Below are 24332 nucleotides of genomic sequence, written 5' to 3'. Positions count from 1 at the left end.
CTTTGCCTTCTGAAAGGCTTTCTTCTCCTTCGTTCTGCTCACTCCCCACCCTCCAGAACTTTGGAGTGATGAATTGCACTGCAGTAGACGCTGAGAGCATTGCGGAGAGAAAAGCCTGGGGAGGGGAGGAGCAGAAGAGAGTTTGGAGGAGGAGGGACCTGCCTCTGGGTCCGCAGACAGCACCCTTCTGTCCTGGGCAGTGCAGATGGCGAAAGGGTGCCAAAGGGTAACTGTGTCGGGGGGGGGGGCTCTGAAAGGAAAGAAGCCGTAACAGAGAAGGTGCCAGACAAGAGACGGTGCATATCAGGATGTATGCGTGTGGGGAGGGAGTTATACAAAATGTAGGCTGCGGCTTGGAATGCAAAACAAATGCATTCACTTTGTGGTGCTGCCAGCACTTGCTTCTTTGCACTAGCTCATACATCAGCACACAGTCACATGCTGGTCATGTGCAAATCCTCAAAAGGCTGAGCAAGGGCTAACCACCCTGAGACACAGGGTCCTTGTGCCATATGGAAGTGAGCAGGAGAGATACTGTCGGCAACTTAAGACATCGAAAGGATCTGTGATGACTAAACAAGCCCAGAATCTTATTGGCTCAGTGGGTTCCACCCCAGTGGTGGTTCTGAGCATGTGCATTAGAGCCCTGGAGAAAGCAGGGGTCTCCAACCAACATGTGCTGAACTTTCTAGTTGTCACCCCAAGAAGATGCGACAGCTGGCATCCTTCCGAAGGCTTGACCAGCTTCCACACCAGCTCCTCCAAGCTGCCTCCCCTTTCTTTCCCCACTTCGTTGCCATCTTCTTTCCTTTGCATCCATGCTGCATCCTATCCTACAAACATTCCTCTTCTTCCACGCCAATTCTCCAGTTAGTTTTTGTGCAGGGAGAACAAGGGCACTCTGCCGTGCTCCATTTTGATCAAGGTAAGCTGAGATTTGTGGCAACAGCATTTTCTCTCTGTTAGTCAGGGCATGACCAGATGGAGGAGAGAACAAGGTGGAGAGACAAAAGGGATGAGTTGCTTGCTCAGCCCGCAATCCGCCTTTGGAAAGCACCCTCCCTTGCAAATGCTACCAGCAACGGCCTCATTGTCCCTCCCACCTCTGCTGTGGCTTCCATATCCCTCCCCACAATTCATTTCCTCCCCCTCCATCGCATGCAGCTGCCGTGCGCACACTGACCTACTTCTGGATTTCCCAGCAAGGCAAGATCCTCTCCTGCTCTGCTTCCAGCAACAGAAGGGCCTTCCACAGAAGGCAGGAAAGGACTTTGTGGCCGCTGTCACTGACAGGCCACCCCATGGGGAAATCAGAAGCTCGCTCTGTTAAGTTTTTCCAGCACAGCCCATGTGGAAAGCATTGAATACAGTCACATTTACTTGGGGAAGAATGCAACTTAAGAAAAACGTGTATATGTGTATGTAAATCACTCTCCCCAACTAAGGTTGCTCTCGAGTAGTCACTGTTCACCCGTCTTCCTTGCCAATGCAAACAATTCAGCATCCAGTTGTTAAAGAATTCAGGGCAAAGGAGGAAAAGCTCTTGCCAGACACTCGCAGAAGCTGCATAATACAGATTGGGCATCTCCTTTGCCAAAAGCAACGTGGCAGGAGAGAAAGGGGGGAAAGTCGCAGATGGAATTTGCCACAGTTTGGAAGAATGCCGCTAAGGCTCCCCCGCTGACCCCGGCAGGCACGGCTTCTTCAAGCACGGTTTTCCAGCAACAGATTGGCGCGCTCGTCTATTGCGCAACCTCAGGCCAGTTAGGGCGCTCACCGACGGACGCCTGTTTTCTTTAGGGAATTGGTGGAGCACATGCGGCGAGGGACAGCCAAGCACAGCCCCTGCAGCGAGCCTCGTAACCCCCAGCCGAGGCCACGTCCCCCCGCCTACTGCCCACCCAGTCCCTTGGAAGAGGGAGCAGGATGCGCCCTGGCTCTTGGGCCCAGGGCAGCTCCGAGGCCACTTCAACGTTTCCCGGTTCTGGCCCGACCCTTCTTCCAAGTGGAAGATAGGCTGGCGGGCAAGAGGAGCCGTGGCTGATGCCCGCGGCCTGGCCAGGAAACACCAAGCATTCGGCAGGAATGGGTTCCTCCCACCCGCCGCGAAGCAAAACTCCAGCCCCGGGGAAGGCTCAACAGCAGCGACGCAGCCCGAGGCGACCCGCCCCCAATCTCGGGAGCGAACAGGGAGGCCGCTTGAAACCCCGAAGCCTCCGCCCCGCCCGCCGCCCCCATTCTGTGTGATGCAGCCCCAGCTGCCGCCGCCTAGACGCAGCCAGCCGGTTCTAACCGGCTGGCGCCAAACGAAGACTGGAGTGCTGCGCAAAGCTGCAGCGCTGCGGCGGAGGGGCGGGGGCCAGAAAAGTGCCTCTGCGCCACTCTCCGCGCCGGCGGTCCTCGGCAGCCCACGCCCAGGCTGGCCCGCCTTTGGAAACCTTGGCTGCTCGCCTAGAACATCGCGGAGCCACGGAACGTCCCGGGCGGCCGCGGGCTTCACGCGCCGCACTGCCCCGGGGCCTCGACGCCAAGCTCTGTTCTCCCGCCGCTCGTCTCCCGGGAACCGAGCCCGACCGCGTTTTCGTTTCCATTCATTGCAGCGACAGTTCTGCGGGAAGGGCGCATCACTGGGGTGGGCCAGTTTAGGTTACAGGTTGCAACACCTGGCACGGACGCGGAACCTGAAGACGATCGGACTTCTAACAGAGTTTAGGAACATTAGGGGTGCTTGTGCTGGCTGAGTCACCAGCAGCAGTCCAGAGATTAATACTACATTTTATCATTCGCTTTGTGATTTCTGGAACGAATTAGCTGTACATTGTGCAGGGTGCTGCAACCTCTGTGGCCATAGAACAGAGCTCAGGAGGCAGCTGGACACTGTTTTATTTAGGATGGCGTTTGTTCAGCTATTTAATGTATTTGTATTTTAAACTGTTTTATATATATATATATATATATATATTTAATGGTTCTGTTTTATATTGTAAGGTGCCTTGGAAAGGTGGCTAACATTTTAAAAACAAACAAGTCTGTGTTTGGACCTCCTGCTTAGCATTCCTCTTCCTAGGTACTCCCCTCTCTCTCTTCTCTTTAAACCTGAATACGAAGCTTCTGATATCATTTCACCTGCGCACAGTTGCCAGGTCCAGGTTGGGAAATTCCTGGAGATTTTGGGGGTGAAGCCTGAAGAGGGTGGGGTTTGGGGAGGGGAGGGGAGGGGCCTCAGTGGGGTATAATTTCATAGATTTCACCCTTCAATGCAGCCATTTTCTCCAGGGGAACTGATCGCTGTTGCCTGGAGATCAGTTATAATTCCGGGAGATCTCCAGCTATCACCTGGAGGCTGGCAAGCCTACCTGCACATAATCCATGCAACTGACCCTGTGTCAAAACTCCCTCACCTGGGAAGTTTATACATCTGAGTTGAAGAGAAGGTGAAGAGCATCACCTCCCATCTGACAGCCAAGGCTTTTTATCAGCAAATATCCAAGCACTCTATTATGAATTCAGATGCAATTCTGAACAGCGGTTGCATGGGCTAGATGGCTTTGCCATGTCAGCATAGTTGCCAGTCAGGGAAGAACCATTTCTCACAGAAGCAGCCTTGAATTGGGGAAGTGATGCCTGGGCCTTGAGGGTGGAGAGGAGGGGAAGGACATACCGGTGCATGAGTAAGGGGGCCAGGATCCAAGGGGAAGTGCTGAGCTGCTGCCCCTCCCCCCACAGGCCAAGCCCTAGCATGCACAGCTTGCTACCTTGTACTTGAAGAGAAAATCCACTCTGCCACTTAGTCCTGCCAAGGAGGTTGTAAGCAGGGCAGAGGAAGGTGGGGGTGGGGGGAGAGAAGGGTGATGACTGTGGGAGCCCTCCATAGCTGAAACCAAGGAGATTTATAGGCTGGAGAACTCCCTCCAAATTTGGGACTGATTAAGGAAACCCCTCCCATCACAGATCGTTTGGGAGAGGGCACAGGAGCAGCCCTGGCTCAGAATGAGGACTCCAGATTTGTTGGGGAACAATGGCAATGGTTAGTGGAAAGAGCTCTGGGATAAGTAGACACTGCGAAGAGCAGGAATGGAAGCCACAAAGGGGTGCTCAAGATGAACCCACTACGGAACATAACTCTTTAGCAAAAAAGGCATTACGGCTGGAATCAGCTGAGAGGCTGAGTTCCCACTGTGGGGAGATGTGGAACTGAGGCAAAACTCACCTTTGGTTGGCAGCAATCACATTGGCTACAACAGAACTCGGGCTGACACATCCCACACCCATAGCAATCCTCTGACTATACAAGTCAAACAGTGGACATAAAAAGAACACATCCCAGAGCATTTGTAACTCCCTGGAGGCCTAGGCCCTCAAGCCAGACATGGAAACTAGGACTGAGCAGGGCTATAGATAAACCTGTAGCCAGGTGGGCCAGCCCAGGCAGAGTGAGCAAAGGTCAAACTATGGCTGTAATTGAAGGTTGGGAAATTCCTGGAGATTTGGGGGGAGGGGGGAGCCTAGGGAGGGCAGGATCTTCAGCAGTGTTTTTTATTTATGTATAGCCTGCCTTTCTCAAGAGACCCAAGGCAGATTACACAGTGTAATACAATCAACAGCTGGGGCATCTTTATGCTAGTTTTCCAATTTGTGGTTACCGTATATGTTTTCAATGGATGTCTCAACTGTTGATCTTACCATATTTTTGCCCTGTGAATCTCCCAACTATTGATTATATTGCAGTATGTAATCCACCTTGGGTCTCAGTGAGAAAGGCGGACTATAAATAAACAACAACATTCAATAAACAATACAATAAACATAACAAATTTGAAATACAGGATGAAACACTGCTGGCACAAAACAAATAATTTGACATTAAAACAACATGGAAACTACCCAGTAAGATCATCTTTACATCCACAGACAGTACCTAGTAGCATAATCTACAGTCCCTGTCCTTTTACCAAGGCATCTCTCTTTGGAGAAGGCCAGTATCTACTGCCTCCAAACGCCTCAACAGGATGGCATGGTCTACTATATTAAATGATGGCAACAGATCCAGGAAGAGCAACAAAGAAGCATAGTCTTTGTCTATATTCAGATAGAGGTCATCAACTAAAGCCACTAGAGACATCCACATCCCATAGCCTGTTCTGAAATCAGAATGGAAAAGGTATAAATAATGCCATACAGTGTACCCTGCAAAAGTGCCATTTTTTCCCAGGGGAACTGGACTCTGTAATCTAGAGATGAGTTATAATTCTGGGACATCTCCAGGCCCCACTTGGAGGCTGGCAACCCTACTGCAGTTGCAGACCTGAAAGAAATCCACATACTTGAGCGCAAAGCTATGTCATTTAATCCCCCTTCTCTCAGAAATCTCAGGATGCCTGTTAATTTAGACTGCTCTCAGCTAGGTCAATATGCCTGCCTCCTCCATTCCCTGAATTGTCTGTGCCTGCTGTTTAATCTATCTCACCACCATCACTTCCATCCTATGCAGTCCAACTGGCTGCAAATTTCCCAGAGCCCCATCCTGCTGAGATACCCATCCTAAAGACAGCTGAAGTTGGAGGAGGACAGAGAGAATAAAGGGAAAGCTGCCTTTGAAGCTGCATGACCGACAGACAGCAGGGTAAAAAGGTAGAACATCCTTTCTGACTGCATCCCTGGTGGCATGCTCTGAGTTAGAAGTGGAAAATGTCCTTAAGCTCTGCCCCAGTTGGAAGGCTACCTGCTAAGAGGCATCGGGGCAGTTATCATCAGCAGCCACAAAATAAGTTTTTCAGCTCAGCCACTCCAAAGGCAGGAGGGAGTATGCTCGCCTAGTTGCCCAGCCTCATCTCCTGCCCATCCTGAGACGCACATGAGAGAGAAAACAAGTCATCACAGACAATACTATGCCAGGGTTTGCAATGGGACTCTTGTCTGCAGTATGCTTATTCTGCTCCATGTAGCCCTGACACTTCAGGCTGGGAGTAACAGTGACTGGCAGAGTCTTGTGTTCCCCAATAAATGCATCTGGGGTTCTTGCTGCCTTCTCTTATGCCTTGCAGATTAGCTGGCCAGTAGGATCCCCTTCTGTACAGTGTGTGACTATCTTACACTCCTTGGGGAGCAGACACTGCTAGGAGCTGTTCTTTAACTCAACAGGAGCCTGGAGACAGCATCCTGACTCTCCCAGCTGACCCAGAACTAAGAATTGGCCAGCAGAAAAAGGCGGGTGGTTGATGGCAAGGATGGAGGCAGATGTTGACAGGCGTGCCAATGAGGAAAGAGGAAGACAGAGTGAGCAGGGTGTTGCAGGAAGAAGCATGCCATCTGGAAGAGAAGAATATGAGCTTCCTACGCTGCAGCAGGACGATGGAGAAGCAGCCTCCTAGCTGGAGTGACACTGGATGCAGGTATTGAAAGGGAAGGAAAGCCCAGAGTCTGTAGAAAGAGACCGCTTGGTGAAAGGCTCTACAGAAACTACCACTGAGCCAGAACCCAAGGCAGAGAGAGAACTCAACTGGCGGTGAGCCCCTAGGAAGTTAAGCCTGTAAAAGACTGCAAAGAGTTTCTCTGTGATAGAACAGGAAACCTTCTAACAAGGCTGGGCTAACATTACCCTAACTTACCTGATAAGGATCCAAAGACTCCATTGGTTCATTCCTGGACATAGGAGAGATGTCTCCCAAAGACATTTCTGGTCTGGAATAAATAATAAAGATTATTGTTGAGACATCTTTGGGTGTACGTGTCCATTTATACTTCGGTGTATCTAAGAACCCTGACCAAAGTCCACATTTTCTTTGTGTTCAAAGCAGTTTAGGAATGTTTCTTTTTGCTAACTTACTGGCTCCCCATTCAGGAAAGTTAGGGCCTCAGTTTATATGTCCACGGATATTCTTCTCCACTCACACTCCTGTAATTAAAATACAAAGAAAAGAAACTATTGTCTGCCTTTATCCATGTAATGGCCATGTTGCTCTATGCCATGTGACCTCAAGACTAGATTATTGTAATATACTCTACATGGGCCTGCCCTTGAAGTCAATTCAGAAACTCCAGTTGGTACAGAATGCAGCAACATGTATACATATTTCACCCATTCTGTAGACATTCAAGGGGTTATCTATCCTTTACTGGTGGTCAATTGAAGGTAATGGTTATCATATACAAAGCCATTTGTGGCCTTGGACACGCATAGCTGCAGGACCACTTCTATTATGCTTGGCTGCAAAAGATTTGCTCATCTGAATAAATAAAGCCTTCTGAAAGTGCCAGTCTGCAAATGGGTAAGATTGAAATCTGGTTTCTACCTTATGGTAGAAACCAGGCAGAGTCCGCCTGAGATCAGGAAGGCTCTCACACTTCTATCAGTCTGCAGGTTGCGTGAAACAAAATTGTTCAGGTGGGCATTTTTATAAAGGGAAAACTGTAACCTATTCCACTGTTTATTATCTTGCTCTTACTGCACAGTTTTCAACTTTTGTAATCCCATTTTCTTGATGATGAAGACGATGAAGACGAAGAAGAAGAAACAACATCCAGTGTTAACAGAGAAACAGCAGCTAGCATGAATGGTTGAAGAAATTTGCCAAGATTGTTCCAGAAAATAAATTAAAGGCAATCATCAACCAACAGCCATCACCCAGCATGCAAACCAATTGCTATACAAGTTCAGACAGGTTATGATGAGAGTGCTTGGGTGTGATATTGACAAATCAATGAATGCATTAAAAAAGAAGACACCAGAATGGAAGCTTTACCTTGACCTAAACCTCTGAACTTAATAAAGAGGCATCCACGGGCATGAACAGTACTCAGTGTAAACTGAATGGCCTGTTTCGCCCCTCCTTTTCCTCACCACCCTGTATATTACAGGCAGGGATGGGTTGTAGGTTTGCTGTCTGGGGGTGAGGTGGAGTTTTTATGGAAAATGCTGCAATTTTATTGCAAATTAGATGTTTTATTGCTGTAACTCGCTCTGAGCCTGCTTACAGGGAGGGCAGGAGAGAAGCCAAACAAACAAACAAACAAACAAACAAACAAACAAACAAACAAACAAACAAACAAACAAACAAACAAACAAACAAACAAACAAACAAACAAGATGCAAAGGGTCTCCAACCCTCCCATGCATAATGCGTAAGTTGTGTGGAAAAAAAGATCAATTACTGATTGATAAAATTGTATTAAAATTGAAAAAGGAAGAAAACAAATTTGCACATAGCCTGGATTGATTACAAAAATGTGTTTGACTCCCTGCCTCATTTACAGATTGAAAAAACATTAGAAATGTTTGGAGTCAGCAACAATGAGAAAATGATGCACAATATTGACAGAGGATGGCACGGAACTAAGAGCCAAACTAGAAGAGACGCCTGACATGCATCAGTTTCCCGCAAGTTTCCATGGGAAATATAGTGAGAAAGTGCATTTAGGGGAGCAAGTGGAGTGCGTTGGCAGCGGTGAGAGGAAGTGCATTCCTCTTTCTCCCCTAAATGCACTCTGGAGCTGAGTGCACTTGCAGTAGCGAGAGGAAGAGGAAGTTGCTGGCGAGATCAGCTCCCTGTCCCTCTCACCGCCACCAGTGTGCTTTGCTCCTGAGTGCAAGTGGAGTGTGCTTCCTCTTGCTGCTGCCAGCATGCTCCTCTTGCTCCCCTAAATGCACTCAGGAGCCAAGCAGCACTGGCAACAGCTAGAGGTAGCCGAGCAGACTAGATGAGATGCCTAGAGAAAGAACCTCTGCCAGGGAGAGGGGGGATTCTCCCTTTTCTAACTGACAGAGGTTCCTTTTCACTACATTACCTGTGGAAACTTGCAGAAAACTGAAGCGTGTCCTCCATGTGTCAGGCGTCTCTTCTAGTTTGGCTCTAAGATGTGTCAGTATCAGACATGGACTATTTTGACATGATTCTCTGTCACCTTTATTGTTCATCATTGCTATGATTCCACTAACTGATACTGAATAAAACACATTGCAGATATGAAATATCAAAAAGAGCAGGAAAAATACCTCATGTGCATAGAGTTGGAATATTTAGCCAAAATATAGCTATGGATTTTGGAAGTGAAAAATGGGCAATTCTAGCAATAAAACGAGGGAAGATTACTGAATCAGATGGAATACAACTTGTGGATGGAAGCAGAATCGAAAGCTTAGATTACAAAGAAAAATATAAATATTTGGGTATATTGTGGGCTAACGATATTCAGCATACAATAACGAAAAAGAAGACGTGTGTTAAATACATTAAAATGCTCTGAAAAATACCCAACTCAGAATTAAACAGTGGAAATATAATTTATACTATAAACACCTGGGCAATCTCAGTAATTTGATCCTGGGCTGGAATTGTAGATTGGACTCAAGCCAAACTGGATGCACTAAACTGCAAAATGAAGAAAATCATGACAGCCAATCACGCCCCACATCCTCAAAGCAACATAGATTGACTTTATTTGCCACAAAGTAATGGTGGCAGAGGATTGTTACAAATAATGGCGCTGAATGATTACACCAAGAGCAAGAAAGTGATGATGCTGGCCAACATTTACAGAGAAGGAGTAATTAAAGTTCAGGGTACAAAAGCCAAATATAGGAAAGAAACAAAAAACCCTATAGGGGCATGACAAAGTAAACCACTGCATTGCCAATATATGAAGAATGCTGATGGTAACGTTGATAAGAGTAACAACTGGAAATGATTAATGCAAGGGATATTGAAAAAAGAGAGGACTTATATTAGTTTCACATGATACTAACAATTGCTATTGAAGAAGTTCTCAGCAAGGTAGGGTATCAGAAGGTCTTCTAAATTTCCTTTTTTTCAGGATCAGTCCTGTTATACTAAGTTCTTACAAAATTACAAGAGGGGATGTACAACAAAATTTTGTGGATTGTGCTGGGATGATGTTGGGGGGTGGCAGGAACTGTGCCAGGTCTTGCAACGCTGAGAGAGTGGCAGCAGAGGTGACGTTGGGGTGGGGCAGGGAGTTGCAGAGAGGGGGAAACCCATTTCCCCTGCCTTAGCTTTTCCCACAAAAGATCATTTCCTGTTCCTTTCTGCTCTCCCTAAGAGCCTCCCATTCCTTTCTCCCTCCTTTCCCCCAAATTCTACACTATTCCTTTCTCCCCCCTCCCAAGATTTTGCCCTCTTTCTCCCCACCCCAAGATCTTATCCTGTTCTTTCTCCCTCCCTTTCCAAAGAGCCCATCCTGCTTCTCCCCACCTTTCCAAAGATTCAGCCCTCCCTCTCCTCCCTTTCCATGGATTCTACCGTTCCTGCCCCCCCAACAGCTTCTTCCTTGCTCTTGCTCACCTGCAGATCCTTCTATGATAGTTTATTCCCCACCCTTCCCCCTCACCCAGTTTCCTCAACCCCCCCCCCATCAACTTTACCTGTTTCCTTCTTTTTGTGACTGCTGCTGCCTTGCTACCTCCAGGCCAGTGTGCAGGCCTGGGCCTTCTGCACGACGTGGACCGGTCACACAGTACTGGCTTGTCATGTTGGGATTTGGGCAGCAGGGCCACATGTACCCCAGTGCTGGCTAGAGATGGCAGGGCCTCATGCTCTCCAGCACTGGCTGGCGGCTTCAGATCCTGCACACTTGAGCTCTGGCTAGGCACCTCTCTGATGGTGAGGCCCTGGGCAGCTCACAGGTGATGTGGCCAGGGAATTGGGTGCCACACAGCATCCATTCTTGTGACCTAAGGTGGCTCTACTAGAGCGTCTACTGGATCACTATGGTGGCGCTTGGACCCAGGAGAGGTGAGGACTGGCAGATTCAATAGGTCTGGTACCTCTGGTGGCGACATACCCATTTCAACCAGCCCATCTTTTCAATCAGCTGTGTCATTTGGAGCACCCAGTGGCTGTGTGGTTCCTGTGGCTGGTCCAGGGCTCATCAGAGGAATACGCAGACACATAGAGCAGGGCAGTGTTTTACACACCCCGTTTTGTATTAAATTTTTCTGCAACTCTGGGGGGTTCCCCAAGGCTGTAGAAGACTGCAGCATGCTCTGAAGCAGTCCTAGTCCTCAGATATAAGCATCCATACAGGTCAGGGCCACTTCAGAATTTTATGTTATGATAGACAATGTGAAGAAAGCACTATATAAATATTAAATACAATCTTATTTATGTCATTTATGTCACAATATTGATTTTGATGGAGCAATTGTCTGATTCACAGTAAGGCAGCTTCATGTGTGTTTCAAGTTAAGCTAACCAGACAAGGATAAGATTTGGACTAAATCTTATATAAAGTCCAAAATCAAAGTTAAAGGAGGCAGGCAGGTTACAACATTGTTACTTAACTATGTAATTTAAATGTTACTCATACATTTGTGAGAGTGATACTAGCCAGAAATGGGATGGGGATATGAGAGTGGAAAAGCAGAGGAACTGGCTTCAACCTGATCCTATGTTCCAATAGGTAAAATCTCACCCTCCTCCATCAGAGGAAATATAAAATGGCAGCTTACACAGCCACTGGACAACAAAGATGAAAAAGACAGCCTCATTTCCGCTTGCTGTGCAATTCCAAGGAAACATAGGATTCCAGCAAATTCCTCAGCCAGTCAGAGCACACTGGCAGCAGCAGGGGATAAATCCGAGGCAGCATTCCTTCAGCCAAGAGAACAGTTGGGCTGTAAATGTTTTAATATCTGTTAGGCTGTTGTTTTATTGTGATTTTATTGTATATTATACTTTTGTATTTGTTTCTGCTTCCAGGACTTAATTGAAGAGAAGCGGTGTAAAAACTGAATCAATCAATAAATGAATAGCAAAGAATACTTTGAGGAACCCTACTTTTCTGGCCTTGTACCACCTTACTTGGGCAAAGCTGGCTTTGGGAAGTGGGCTTGAGACGAGGCCTACAACAGCTGTAGAACATTTTAGGAGATGGTGACCATGGTGTAGTAGTTAAGAGTGGTGGGATTCTAATCTGGAGAGCTGAGTTTGATTCCCCACTCTTCCACTTGAAGCCAGCTGGGTGACCTTGGGCTAGTCACAGCTTTTTGGAGCTCTCAGCCCCACCCACCTCACACGGTGATTGTTATGGGGATAATAACACACTTTGTAAACCGCGCTGAGTGGCCATTACATCATCCTGAAGGGCAGTATATAAATTGAATGTTATTATTATTTTGTGCTCTAAGCCAGCACTGTGACTCACTGAGCTACAGCTCCACGCAACTAGATGGACAGGACTGTCCCAAGCATGGTGATGGACAAGTCATAGGCTTGGTCTCCTCAACAAATGGGCCTTTTCTCCTGACCACTCCTGCCTTCTGCAGATTTGTTGTATTCTGTGTGTTGCCCGCCAGAGCACCCCTCTTCCATTAGCTTGGCCTGAACAGAGGGAGGACAAGGAGGTCAAAGGGGGCATTCCTTTCTTCGTTGTCTTCTGTGGCAAAAGGTTGTCCACTTTTGAGTAGCCAACCTTGGACTGACAAATCCCCCCCCCTTTTGACTACTAACCTTCCTTCCACTTGGCAATTACGCCTGTGAAAATGGGCTATGACCCTAAACACACTTCTTCTCTCAGAGATAGATCAAGATGGGTAGCCATGTAGGTCTGTAGCAGTAGAAAAGAACAAGAAAGTGAGTTGTGAGTCACACAACTAACATCTTCCGATACCAAAAGTCCAGTAGCACCTGTAAGACTAACAAAATTGATGGTAGGGTATGATCTTTCCTGAGTCACAACTAACTTCAGATACCAAGAGTCCCGTAGCACCTATAAGACTAACAGAATTGGTGGTAGGGTATGAGCTTTCGGGAGCCACAGCTCACTTCCCTCAGAGTTAGCCATTCTGAACTCCACACAACTGACTTCCAACTTGGGATGTCAAGTCCAGGTTGGGGAATCCATGGAGATTCTGGGTTCAGAGCCTTGGGAAGGCCGGGTTTGGGGTGGAGAGGGAGCTCAGCGGGGTATAACGCCATAAAAGTCCCCCTCGGGAGCTGCCATTTTCTCCAGGGTATCTCAGGAGCCTGGAGATTAGTCGTAATTCCAGATTCACAGGCTTCTCCTGGAGGTTGGCAACGCTAAACCCGCCAGGTCTCGGGCGTCGCCTGAGGAGCTGCGACGCCCCTCCCGAGAGGCCCGCGGCCGGTGAGGCGATGCGCTTTCTCTCTCCCGCCGCCTGCGGGGCCGGGGCCGGGGCCGCTCCAGTGAGGTGGGGCCTGAGGGGCGCGTCCGGCCGGACCCCGGGCGGGCGGGCGGAGAACGACGGTTGGCGGGCGGAACCCCCCTCCCCCCCACGAGAGGCGCCTGAGAGGCGGCGGCGCGCGGCCCGCGCTCCGAGGGAGGGAAAAGCACAGGCGCGCCTTTCCCGCTCTGTGAGGCGGATTGGCCGGAGGAGGGCCGACGTGCGCGCGCCCCCGCCCGCCACACCCCCTCGCTCCCTCCCTCCCTCGCTCCGACGCGCGAGACACCCGCCGCGCTGGGCGCCTCCGTTCTCTCCCCCCCGCATCCCTTCGCCCTGCTTCTGTGAGCGACGCGGGCGGGGTGGAGGCCCCGTTCCCGCCCTCGCTGTCTCCGCTGAGGGGAGCGCGCGCCCGTCTCTCCCCCCCTCCCCCGCGCCCCTCTTCTCCCCCCGGGGCTCCCTTGAGGCGGCGGGGGCGACCCGTGCGCACGCGCGGGGGGCGAGGAGCGGCTGGCCCCCTTTCTGGCGCGACTTCGCCTTCTGCCTCCTCGTCGCCGGGCATCCGCGGGCCCCCCAGTCGGGGTCCTCCCCCGAGCCTGGCCTCGTAGTCTCTGGCGGAGGGAGGGCTCGCCTCGGCCGCCGGAGGAAGCCCCGGAGCAGCCCGACAGGTTAGTGGTGGTGGTGGTGGTGTGTGTGTGTGTGTGGGGGGGGTCGTCTCCTGGGGCGCGCAGCTGGTGCGGGGGCCGGCTTTGTCTCGGTGCAGATGCTCCGACATTTGTGGTGACGTGTAAAACTCCCGCGGTGGGAAGGGCTTCTAGTCATTTCTGAACGTGTGTGCTGAAAGGAAAGAGCTTTTTTTTAAACAAACCCCCCCCCCCCCCCCGGTCTGTGGCCCCTGAAACTGCTGTCTCCTTGCATCGTGCTCTGCAAACAGAACACGCTGCAGCAGATCAAGATGGGGAGCCGTGTGAGTCTGTCTCTAGCAGTGGAAAAGAGCAAGAGTCCAGTAGCACCTATAAGACTTAACGAAATTTGTGGTAGGGCAGGAGCTTTCGTGAGTCACAGTTCTCTTCTTCAGATACCCAGTAGCACGTAAAAGACTAACAAAATTTGTGGTAGGGTAGGAGCTCTCATGCGTTACAACTCGCTTCCTTAGATGCCAGGAGTCCAGTAGCACGTACAAGACTTAACAACATTGGTGGTAGTCTTATGGTGCTACTGGATTCTTGCTCTTTTCTAACGCTGCAGTAGTTCAACTGATTGCACTGTGGAAGTGAAAGGGGTGTAAAATTCATGATGTGAGGCTCCCCCTTCCCCCGCCCAGCTTTAGACATTGTTTATTGTAGGGAAAGGAAACTAGAATAAAATTGGGTTTGGTTTCATTTAAAGCCTTGTGTAGAATGCAAAGCCGTTTTCTTAAAACTCTTCAGTCACATTTTTCTATTTCATATGCCTTAAAAAAATGCCCAGCATGGTGTATTTCTTCTGGCAAGGTACTCTTGTAACTGAAGACTGAAATTGGGGATTCTAAAAGGTTCCACCATGCATCACTGTCTCCCACCTATGCTTTAAATGCTGGCTTGCTTTCTTTTGCTAGATACTGGCGGTATCAGAAGCAGCCTTTTTAGGGGCCCAGATCTGAAGAAGATGAAACTCTCAAGGAACCTTCTATAGTTTGAAGATTTAACCCTCAGTAGATGTCAAGATTTTTCTGGTTTTTTTCAATCACTGTTCTGTGGAAGGAGCAGGAATGCTAATTCCCTGTCCTCAATTGCTTTAGTTTTCCAGGGCAGCAGTTAGGCACCACATATTGGGGTACCCTGAGAATGCAGTTCACATGACACCGCTCCTCGAGCAGAAGGGCACTGAGGACTTGATTGTTCTCAAGAAGGTGCTGAAGAAAGGGAGGGGAGAACATTGAAGGCCTTTGAAAGATATCCCCTCATGAAGAGGAATTAAAGCAACAGCCCCTAATACTGCTGCTTCTACTGCCAAGTGTCTGGTAAGTCGTCATTCATTTATCCAAGTCTCTCAGTTCTCTTTCCTTCCCCCAACCTCATGATCTGGTGGAGAGTCTTGCTTAGAGATTGTGAATGGGGGTGGGGAAGGGACTAGGGGCTGCTGACTGTCTGTGGTGAGCATTGAGAAAGTGGTGTGTGTGTGTGTGTGTCTGGTGCGTTAACAGTTGAGGATTATGGGTTTGTGCTGCAAATCTGGAACCAGCTGGCACATGCAGAAAAGGAGCACACAATAGAAAAGATACAGGCTGGCTGGGTGGAGAGTAACTTCCTCATCTCCTAAGGAGACAAGAACTGATAGGCTCCCCTTTGCCGTTGCAGCTCAAACCCTTTCATGGGTTGCAGAAATGGGCAAAAGCAAAAAAAAAAAAAAAATCAGTTGGTTGTTTTCTCTTAAGGAGGAAAGCACACAATGGGGAGGGAGGGAGGTGAAGGGTGAGGAGTGTTTTGTTTCTGCTGTTGCTGGAATAGTTTTCTTCCCAGACTATGGCATCATTTGCAAGTATAAAAGAGAACTCAAGCTTATCTAGAGACAATATAGATAGCTTCAAAGTAATGGCTGGTTGATCACCTAGTTGGAAAGGTTATTTGTATAATGGAGTGCATGTAGAGAGTAAAGACAGTTTACACAGCTGCTGTTCAAAATTCCTTGGCTGTGTTTATGTTCTTTTGATTAAAAACTCTTTTTATGTCTTCTAAGAAGCACAATTGAACAATCTTTGGAAGATAACATAGGGTTGGGCTGGTTTTCAGCATCTAAGGTGCGGTTTGGGATATAGATACTGCATTAGGTTCATTGCACGACAATTAAATACATTGACTGCATGACAATTAAATAACATAATAATTTAGTAACATAAATAAACTTAACAGTCAGTTTTATTCTAATTCTGTACATATGATTTCATGGTTGAAGGGTCCTTTTCAATTTTTTTGGGCATTTAAAACCGCCTTTTTGGCTGTTCAGGTTTAATACGGCGAGTTAAGACATTATGATGTCACCCTAGAGCCATTATTCTGGCTTACGGTTGATAACTTTATGAGGAGGTTAGGGGCTTTATGAGAGCTAGCATGGGGTAGTGGTTAGAGTATTATTGTAGGCTCTCGGGAGACCCAGGTTTGAATCCCCACTCTAGCGTGGAAGCGTGCTGGGTGACCTTGCCCCCCCCCCCCCAATACACATAGTCCTGTTAAAATTCCTGGGCATTTCAAAAGTGTCTGACCATGGATTAGTATCAGTTTATTCAGGGTCCCTTTGAGTGATAAAACATACTCAGAATAGTTGCTTTGGTCCATGAGTGGACTAGTTTGGGTAACCATTTACGAATTTGAAATTGGAGACTGGCCCATTTGTTAAACGAGCATCATTTCTTTACCATTCTTCTCCATTATTTTGTATTCCAGATCTTTCTGTAGACAGTGAAGGAACATGCACGACTACAGAGCAAATACTGTAGATCTCCTCCTAAGTGGTGTACGGTTTCTAAATTGCTTACAGCCTTAGTGGTGGGGGAAAAAAGAGTATTTGTCATTTTTATCTGGGGGAAAATGGATGCTTTATTTTTTAATCAGAAAATGGATCTTACTGTTCTGTTGGCATGTGAATGTAAAGGGATGGGGAGTTGAACAACTAATTACAGTGGGACTGCTCTACAGCCAGTTCCTTGTAAAATCTGTTCAATCATATGGCTTGCAGCAAAAATCCCATGCTGCGGTGGAAGCAAGCAAGATTGTAGACCTGGATCCGTTCCTCCCCTTATTGTCAGCAGGATTTTAGTTCAGCGACATCTGAGAAACCAAGGAGATTTTCAGTATCAAAGCTTTCAGGAGTCAAAGCTTCCATCTCCTGAATCCTGCTGTTCTACAGCAGACCAACATGGCTACTTGTATGAAAACTATTCCCTTATTATCAGTTAAAGGGGTTGGGGGGCACTTAATGAGCCACACAGTTTGGTTTCTCCATTGTTCCCTTAAAGTAGTTATACGATAAAATGCTAACAAATCTTTAAGTATAGGAAAGAGTGGGTTAAGAGAATCTTCGAAAAGGAATGTAAAATTTCCAGAAATGTTGACGCTATTGGGGGAAATTTACATCCAGAAAAACCTGAAATTTTTACAAAGCCTAAACTTATTTTTACTGCTTTAGCAAAATAAAACCACAACACTTAGAATATAAGATGTTGCTACTTGGAATCTTTATGACAGTTAAAAAGTATAAATCTTTAATTTTCTGCTGGCAAAGTCGTGAATATACCCAATACTGAGAGAGAGAGCACGCATTGCAGACTGCCCACCTTATCTTTAAAATGTTTCACTCATTCCAAAAGGGAGAGTATTTTGTAGTTGTCTTTTCCTTTGCTCTCTCAAGATGCTCACAAGAAGGTCAAGGATTTTTTTCCCTGAATTTTTCCAGGTTTTTCTCTTGGGACCTTCACCTCTACTTTTAAGGCAGCCAGTTCAACCATAGTTCGTATTTAGTGTTCGGATAGTTTAATTTATTTTTTTACATGTTTATAGTCCATGTTTCTCATAAGGACTCAAGGCAGAGTGCACAGTGTAAATCAATATAATGAACAGCTGGGACATTCAGTAAACAATGCACTGGGGTATGCAAATATAAATGAGCAGAAATCCAGTACAGAGCTGAAACCAGTGCTGAAACAAGCATAAGCAATTAAGCATGACATTAAGCAATGCAGAAACTGCCCAGTAGGAATACCACCATGGACAGTACGTAGTAGTATAGTCTGCAGTCCCTGTCCCTTTACCAATCCATCTCTTCGAACCATTCCGTTAAAGTACAGCCTTCTTACCTGTGTAAAAAGACCTGCTGAATAATTCATTTTTGCATAGTTTGCAAGAACTATGAGGTTAGGAGGGCTCCCACTCTCCCTGAACCTTATCAGGCCGGCCATTCCATAAAGTGTATGTGTATGTACAGTAGCAGTAAAGCCAAATGCAGTTGTACCTTTACAGACTAACTTGCTTGTGACACAGTTACTTGCTTTTCATTTGAATGATCGTGTTTCATTCTCTCTTAGTACATTTGAATCTCATGTACCAACAATTTGCTAAACAAGATGTGTGTGGTTTAGACGAGGAAGACAATTTTTATTTAATGTTTTTGAGTGTGGTAATAGTAGATAACTAATATCTGAGTGATCCCAAGTAGGCATCTTTAGTGTAATGTGCAGTAGGTTTAAATTGAAGCTTGTGCGGTTATTAACCACAGTGCACTTTGGGTTTGGTACTCTTTGACAACCACATGCTTCTACCATCCAGATTTCTGTAGGGAAATTTGTAAATAGCTTCACTTCTCAAAGGTAACTAAGGCTGCTGCGGTAAGACTAACATTTTCATTTTTTGATTTAATCAAAGTAACCCAAACTTATTATTCCATATCCTCCCCTTCTTGTATGCCCTCCCCTGGATAGCCCAGGCAAGCCTGATCTCATTAGGTCTCGGAAGCTAAGCAGGGTTTGTCTTGGTTAGTAATTGGATGGGAGAGCTGCAGTGAAGACCAGGGTTGCAGGGCAATGTAATGACAAACCACCTCTGTCAGTCTCTTGCCTTGAAAGCCTCACTCGGGGTTGCCATAAGTCAGTTATGACTTGACGGCATTATCCACCACCACCCTTCCTGTATATTCTTTTCTCTCTTTTGTATGAAGCTTTTGGTGGGCTTTCTATGGGATTTTTGTGTCCCCAAAGTGCCTTCTGCTTCAATATAAAGGTTTGCAGATATATATTTTGTAAAGCAAGCTGTATTTCAAAATATATTCATGAATTTCAGTTGTTGGAGAAATATCTAACATTGTGTGCTTCAAATTAAGGAACAAAGCGAGCCAACTTCAGTGTGTTTTTTCCAGGAAATGATGAAACAGTTTCCTTCATAGAGATCTGAGCTGTTAACTGAAACATTATTCAGGGGAAAAAGCAGTTTTCCAATGTTGTAGCTATGATCCCTTGAAAACCTTTCAGCTGGTATCTTCACCACGTTCTCCTTTATGGGAAATGGCTCTTTGGGGTAATCTGAAAAATATCATTATTCCCAGAACAGTACGCAAAACATTTTCTTCTTCAGCCTTTTGGTTCATAAAAAGTGTTCCTCAAGTTCAGGCATGATTTCAGAAGATCCCTGATGCAGACCCACACCTGCCACAAAGCCCCAACCCACCGATTCCCCCCCCCTAAAAGGGCCTGTGGAGGTGTTATCCATGGAACTGATGCCACAGGGCAGCTACATTTTTCAACACACATGGCTGTTAACTCCATATAGTTCTTTCATTGCTCCTGTGACAGGTACCTAGCTTCTCCCACGTCATTTCAGCTAGTCATTCATCCATTGGCAGTGGGTGCTATCAACCCACCTTTCCTTCACAAGCAATAGACTTTATGCTATTGCAGGAAAAATTTTCAGAAATGTATTCAGCATTCTTCACAATCCCAGAATGGGGACTGGTTAGTAATATTGTATCTTAAAAATTATAAACAGATACTTTGAGTATCACAGAATTTGAAAGGTGGTGCTGAAATCTTGCAAACAGGGAATTCATGGCCCAGGGAGGAGCTGAGAAAAGTTTATTTTCATGTTCCAGTTGTACTATCTCATCAGAATTCCCTCATATTCTCACACCAGCAGTGACACTTCTAATTCAAGGCTCTGTCATTTAGCCTTGTCTCTGTTCTGGTGGTCTGTACCCAGCTGATGGATCCCGTGGTAGCTTCAGTGTACACCTGTACTTGAATGATTCCCTTCTGCTGTCACCATCCAGAGGCAAGGTTGTAGTATTTGTGTGAATGATGGTTCAGGCAGAACCAGGAAAGGCCAATTACGCAATCTCAATGAATTCAATGCCTCTGAGTCATAATAAAAGTGTGACAAAGAGAGTCTGTTCCTGTCACAAGATCATAGAAAGGAATCAGTGTTCTCCAAGATTGCGGACTGATGTTGCGAACCTGCTTGCAAGGAACAGTGATTTTCTGCATAGATAGTAGGTAGTGTTGTGGACTAGGGAGTACTCAAGAGCACTACAGTGGTAACTACTACCATGCTGCTAAGACATCATAATCAAATCTGAAGATATGAGACCTGCTCCGCTGTCAGACACAGAAAGAGGTGGTGACCGAAGAAGCTTACCTACCTATCCAAAGGCGAACAATGTTAAGTCACCTGTCAGGCTGGGGTGTTCACTGCCTGGGGCTTAATGCCCAAGGCCTCTAGAGTCCAGAGACATGCAGACATAGTGTCCGTGCTCTTGGTGATCCATTTAGCCCTCCTAGCATTCCAGTCTATAATACAGAAGTACCATGCTTACATTTGTGCAGACAACATGGACATATGCCTGCAAGAACTGACTACATGGAATGTTATGATTTATAACATAAAATACGTAATTAACATATAAAATTGTACCAATTGACATATTTATACAATTTAGAAGTATAAATGTCTTGGTTTTCTGCAAGCAAAATGGCAAATACCCCCAATACTAAAGAGAAAATGCTGTACCCTATGCTGTATAGCAGGAGTGGGGAACCTTTTTTCTGCCAAGGGCCAATTGGGATATTTATAACCTCATTCGCAGGCCATACAAAATTATCAACTTAAAAATTAGCCTGCTCTATTGAATCCCGGGAAAGGCATGATCCATGCCCCCCCCCTTTCCTGTCATTTTCTCTTCACAGTGGCAAAAACGAGTGTCTGCTGGAAGCTACTTTGAGGGGCTACAAACTGGCCTTCCCAATGTCCAATACCTACCAAATTTGCAGGGGACATAGTCCTCACTGTCCTCTCCCCCCCCCCCAAGTTTCAGAGAGATTGAACCTTGGGAAAGGCATGATCCATAGGTCCCCCCCCCTTTCCTGTCATTTTCACAGTAGCAAAAACGGGAGTGTCTGCTGGCAGTTACTTTGAGGGGCTGGCCCTTTTCCTGGCTGGATGGGCTAGAATAGGAGCTCTATAATTGGCAGGGACAGTGACAAAAACTGGAATGTCTGCTGGAAGCTACTTTGAGGGGCTACAAACTGACCTTCCCAATGTCCAGTATCCACCAAGCACACCAAGCAATAGGCACAGCCTGATTGACCCACCAAGCGCACCAAGCAATAGGCACAGCCTGATTGCTTCTGCGCCGTGCATCCCGCGGCGCTGCCTGGTTGCTTCTGCACTGCACGGCCTGGGGAGCTGGTGCCGGGTCAGGCCAGGGGGTCGTTGGGGGCCAGCATGGGCCACAGTGCCTCCTTCAGAGAGCTGCGCTCGAGGTGGCTGCTGGCTCTGCCTCAATGGACACACTGGCCCTGTGGGCCAGACCAAATGATTTTGCAGGCCGTATCCAGCCCACGGGCCGGACATTCCCCACCCTTGCTATATAGGGTACAGCACATACATCTTAATATTTGCCATCGGAGAGGTAGGAAGAAAACAAAATAGAAAGTAGAAAACGAATTTCGTAGTAATGAAAGGTATTTGGACAGTCACGATATTTTTAAATTTTATTTTATCAAATTTATACCCTGCCCTCCCCGCGAATGGGCTCAGGGCAGCTAAAAACATGTAGTATACAATTAAAACCATATACATATCTAAAAACCATAAAAACAGTATAAAACAACTAGTGCCATGATCAACTCAGGCTATAATAAATATCTAACAAACCACGTACAGATAGGACTGATGGTATATTTTGATATAAAAGTAAATTTATTGCAAATGCTGAAGTCTTTAATAATTTATCACCAGATAATATACTTGTGCCAGAATTAACATGTTCAACAATAAATGTATCTTTGAAGGTACGTTGTGTGTGTCTTACAGTGTACATGGGAATTATCAATACATGTAATTATGGATAATGGGCTCAGAGTACAGATCAAAAAATGAGGCCATTATCAGATAGGTGAGATTTTACAAATAAAATTGCGGGAAAATCCAAACATTGAAAGAAATTAGAGGACTTTGAAAGGTTACCCAAACACAAATTTACTGAAGGAAAAATGTGATCTCGTGATGCTATGTTGTGAGAATGTGGCTGCCATTTTGAGTTGTTTAGCAACCCTATAAACAGACAACGGGCAGTTTAAGTAACAGAGGTAGCAGCACAATTGATGCAGACAGACCTGGAGAAGCTTGCCACTGCTGCCTTGCTAGTACACAAGTAGAGAGTATCACAGTAATATACAGAAAAAAAGCAAACAGGCCGTGAAATCTAACGCATAAATGTTTCGATTGTAAGTCAATCAAATTTAAAGCAATATTCCAGTCAACTTAAACAAAAGAAACAATATATACAGACATACAGGGTGGGTGATTACAAAGGGCAAAGCATCATATAAAGTAATTCAAATATAATTCAACAAGAATTCCTGTGCAGTATTAAAGTGCTATGTGCCTAGAATTGACCAGAGGTCTATACAGTAATCACCAAAGTCCCAATAAGTTTATGGTATAACAATGCAAGAAGGTCTTCAGTGCAATAAATTCCTTTAAAGAAACAGTGTATATGGTCTCATATGATGACAATGAGAAGCAGCAGAGAAGAATAGATACACAACTGCGACGGGAAGCCAGCAATCCGCCCGTTTCATCTCTTCATCCTGGCAGTCGTTATATCACAGTCCAAGCCTAAGAGATCCATCATATAATTAGTTTTATACATATAAGACAATAATTAACAATATTAGTTGCAATTATACTCACATATACACTTCCACTAGTCACTCAATATTCTTGTCTTTAGCATCTGCCTTCCATTTTGGTGCATGTGAAGTGCAAGACCTTAATTGCAGTATATCAAGGGACTAGGAGAAAACCCCAAAAAAGCAATGTGAAGTTATTTGGCAGGTGACCACTGAAAACTCAACATCAGTTTTGAAGCTATTTGCTTCTCAGAAAGTTTGAGAACCACTGCACAAGGACCAGATTGTGGAGCAATGCTAGTTGACCTGATATTGTACGATATATAGGCTGACACAGAGTTCTGAGAGAGCTTCTTGGCCCGTATTCTTTAGAGTAGGATGGAGATGGGGCCATCAATGAGACCCACTCAGTAGTCCTGTTGCTATATTTCTCTAATCATTTGAGTAGGCCATGACAAATTTTCTTTCGCTTTAGGAGCCAGCCAGACTCATTTTTCGGCCTTCCCCAGTTTTTGTATTTTAATGACTACTATAAAACCTAATCCTAACCTATTCACTCTTTCTTGCAATTTTATTAAAGCTATAACAGAAATATTGCTGCCTGTATATAAATAAAAGTAGGGGCAACCTTGGTTGTTCCCATCACAACCAAAAGGTATTCTATAATCCAAACAGCAGTACAAGAAAAGGCACTAAGGGGAGATACTGTGAAGCTACAAAAACAAAGAAATCTCCCAATCTACTTCAATAGATATGTATTTTAACTATTAAAGTGCTAATATACCTCCAATTCATTACTTATATACAAAATGTCATTCAATACATATATCAAGCAATACTCATGTATAATACAAAAATATCCTATGCCAGTAAATTCTCATAGCAACGGACAACCAGAGAATACAGCCGGGTATAACGATACCCATATATACTATAAGTAGTTCCACTGGTCAACATAAGGCCAAAATGCCACAATTCCAGGGTTATCAAGGTCAATATCCTGGAGGAAATTAGACCACAATTCTCAAGCACTCCCTTCCAATCCAATACATATTCAGTGTGCAAAGCGTCGTAGCTCTGGAAGGAATGTCCGATGTTCCGCCCGACTAATGGCGGTTTCACAACGGATGCTTCCTCAGGGGCGACCAAGCAGTATTCAAACACCAAAAAGTTAAACAAGCGGCTTCTGCTCTATCTTAGCCAGTCCCACTCCTTATTCCAGTCTCTATTCCATGTAGCCTTTTTCCATGCATGACCCATGATCTCAAACAATGCTTTTTAGTGGTCCCTGCCTATTTCACCAGTGGAGTAACTCATTGGATCCAACCTTTTGTACTTCCATTGAGAAATACTTTGAGATATTATGATAGAATGATTGCTGAAAGTAGTAGGTGCCTCAATTTTTTTATTTTCTTTAAATTATTTTATTAGTGCAAAACAGAATAAAAAAGCAAATGAAAGGAAAAACTGCTGGCTACAAAAACACAATTGGCAAATCTATATGTAGGTATCTTTAAATGATCTCCAAATATCTAAAAATAA

General features: G+C 45.9%; 1 protein-coding gene across 2 annotated transcripts in view; it reads left to right on the top strand.

The window, feature by feature from the left end:
• Window positions 1-13399: 13399 nt before the first annotated feature.
• RIMKLB (ribosomal modification protein rimK like family member B) overlaps window positions 13400-24332 on the top strand; it is a 66493-nt gene continuing 55560 nt past the window's right edge. The window contains exons 1-3 of one of the 2 annotated variants that reach the window (XM_055002273.1): window positions 13400-13803; window positions 14916-15137; window positions 16558-16627. The gene's annotated coding sequence lies outside the window, so the exon portion shown is untranslated. The remainder of the gene's footprint in view (window positions 13804-14915; window positions 15138-16557; window positions 16628-24332) is intronic. The other variant, XM_055002272.1, reaches the window with a different exon arrangement.

The sequence above is a fragment of the Eublepharis macularius genome, chromosome 18 (assembly GCF_028583425.1).
Source record: "Eublepharis macularius isolate TG4126 chromosome 18, MPM_Emac_v1.0, whole genome shotgun sequence".
NCBI classification, from domain to species: domain Eukaryota; kingdom Metazoa; phylum Chordata; class Lepidosauria; order Squamata; family Eublepharidae; genus Eublepharis; species Eublepharis macularius.
This window is presented reverse-complemented; position numbering and strand designations above follow the sequence as displayed.